Source organism: Dromaius novaehollandiae, chromosome 4, assembly GCF_036370855.1.
Source record: "Dromaius novaehollandiae isolate bDroNov1 chromosome 4, bDroNov1.hap1, whole genome shotgun sequence".
Lineage (NCBI taxonomy): Eukaryota > Metazoa > Chordata > Aves > Casuariiformes > Dromaiidae > Dromaius > Dromaius novaehollandiae.
Window position 1 is genome coordinate 6,284,654 of NC_088101.1, and position 2,679 is coordinate 6,287,332.

Sequence of the window (2,679 nt, forward strand, 5' to 3'; positions counted from 1 at the left end):
CAGGTGGGGGAAGAGGGGGGGGGAAGAGGGGGGGGAAGAGAGAGGGGGAAAGAGAGAGGGGGGAAGAGAGAGGGGGGAAGAGAGAGAGGGGAAGGGGGGGAAGAGAGAGGGGGAAGAGGGGGGAAGAGGGGGGGAAGAGAGAGGGGGAAAGAGGGGAAAAGAAAGGGGGAAGGGGGGAAGAGAGAGGGGGAAGAGAGAGAGGGGAAAGAGGGGAAGAGAGGGGGAAGAAGAGGGGAAGAGAGAGGGGGAAGAGAGAGGGGGAAGAGGGGGGAAAGGAGGGGGAAGAGAGGGCAAAGGGGGGGGAAGAGGGGGAAAGGAGGGGGAAGAGAGGGCAAAGGGGGGGGAAGAGAGGGGGGGAAGGAGGGGGAAGAGGGGGAAAAGGGGGAAGAGGGGGAAAGGGGAGGAAGAGAGGGGTAAGGGGGAAAGAGGGGGGAAAGGGGGGAAGAGTGGGGAAGGGGGGGAAGAGGGGGAAGAGAGGGGGGAAGAGAGAGGGGGGAAGGGGGGGAAGAGGAGGGGAAGAGAGAGGGGGAAGGGGGGAAGAGGGGGGAGAGGAGGGGAGAGGGAGGAAGGGGGAAAGAGCGGGGAAGAGGGGGAAAGAGTGGTGGGAGAAGAGCAGGAGAAGGAGAGGGGAGAAGGGGAAGGAGAGAGAGGAAAAGAGAAGGAGACAAAAAAGTAATGAAGAGAGGGAGAAAGCGAGTGAGTGAGATGAGAAATACAGGACAAAGTAAGAGAAAGAAAAGAGGGAGCTAAGAGAGAGCGACAGAAGGAGACAGAAAAAAGGGAGGGAAGGAGGGAGAGAAAGAGAGAGGGAGAAAGAGAGGGACAGAGAAACAGACAAAGAGGAAGAGAATATGAGAAGGAGAAAGGGAAAAAGAGGGAGTGAGTGAGAGAAAGGCAAAGAGGGAGAGAAGGTGATGGGGAAAGAAGAGAGTGGTCGGAGAGAAGAGAGGAAAGCAAAAGAGAAAGAGGGAGAGAGGGAGAGAAAGAGGGAGGGGAAGTGTGATAGGGAGAGAAAAAAGTGGGAAAGAAAAAGAAAAAAGGGAGGGAGAGGGAGAATGAAAAAGAGACAGGGAGAGGGAGAAAGAGGAAGAAAGGGGGGAGAGAAGAAAAAGAAAGGAGACTGGAAGAGAAGGAGAGAGAGAGGGAAAGAGAAAGGGAGGGAGAAAGAGAAAGAAGAAAGGAAGAGAGAAAGTGAGGTAAAGCAAAAGAGAAAGGAGGAGGGAAGGAGTGAGAGTGAGAACAAGAGTGAGAAGAGTGAAAGAGTGAGAGAGGAAGAGAAATACAGAAGGACAGAGGAAGAGAGAGACAAGATGACAGAAGGAAAGGGAGAGAAAGTGGGAGAGAGGAGACAAGTAGACGGAGAGAACAGAATGAGATAAATGAAAGCAAGAGAGGGAGGGAGAGAGAAAGAGGAAGAGAAAGGAAGAGAGAAAGAAAGAGGGAAAGAGAGGGAGAGGGATAGGAGAGAAGAGAGAACAAGAGAAAGATGGAGAGAGAAAGATGGAGAGAGAAACAAAGAGAGAAAAGGGGAAAAGAGAAAGGGAAAAGGGGAGAAAGCAAAAGAGAGAGAGAAAGAAGAGACTAGAGGGGGGTGAGAGAAGAGGGAGAAAGAGGGAGAAGGAAAGAGAGGGAGGGAGAAAGGGAGAGAAGAAAAGAGAGAAAGATGGAGAAAAGGGAGAAAGGGTGAAGAAAGAGAAAGAAGGAAGGAGAGAGGAGGGAAAGGAGAGAAAAAAGAACAAGAGAAAGACAAAGGGGGAAGAAGAGAGAAAAGAGGAAACGAGAGGCAAACGGAGAGACAGAAAGAGAGAAGGATGGGCAGATATGAGAGAAAAGCAAAAAAGAGAAAGTGAGGTAGAGAAAGAGAGGGAGAGAGAAAGAAAAAGTAAGAAAGAGAAAGACAATGAGAAGAGAGAAAGAGTGAGACAAGAAGAGAAATGCAGGAGACAGGTAGAGAAAGTAAGAGAAACAAAGAGAAGATAGAAGGAGACAGAGAGGGAGAGGGAGAGAACAGAGGAGAGAGAGAAGAGAGAGAGAGAAGAAGGGAGAAAGTGAGTGAGGGAGAGAAAGTGAAAGAGAAAGAAGGAAAAAGAGGGAAAGAGGCAAGGAGAGGGAAAGAGAGGGGAAACAAGGCAAGAGAGAGAGGAGAGGAAGGCAGAGAAGAGAGAGAGAGAGCAAGAAGAGAACAAGGGACGGAGAGGAACCACGGAGAGGATTTCGCAGCAGCCTGTTGCTTACTGCAGCCATTGCCAACCTTGAGCAGTTCCTGCGGTGCAAAGCAGCTCCCCGAGTCTGACCTTGGAGACACAAGAGCAGCTGCAGGAGCTCACAGGTGAGTGGCAGCTTCCCAGGAAGGGGCAGCAGATGAGGCCGTGGCCACAGCACTGTCTGGCAGGCTGCAGCGGCCACCCAGCTCCTGGGGAGCATCGCCTGCATTTTCCTGGGTGGACTCCAGATGAGCGGCACCTCTGCTCGGGGACCTCTGCAGCAGGGAAAAGGAGCCCAGGTTAGGTGCAATGCCCTGCTAGGCTTTGCCGCTCTCCTGTCACTCCGGCTCAACCCAGCCAGGCACTGCCGTGTCTTTCAAATGCTTCTAGGTCAGTGTCTCAGCTCCAATAGTTGGAGTTAACGTGCAAAAGAGAAAGGCCAGGGCACATTCAGAGCCCCACTTCCTCTACACTT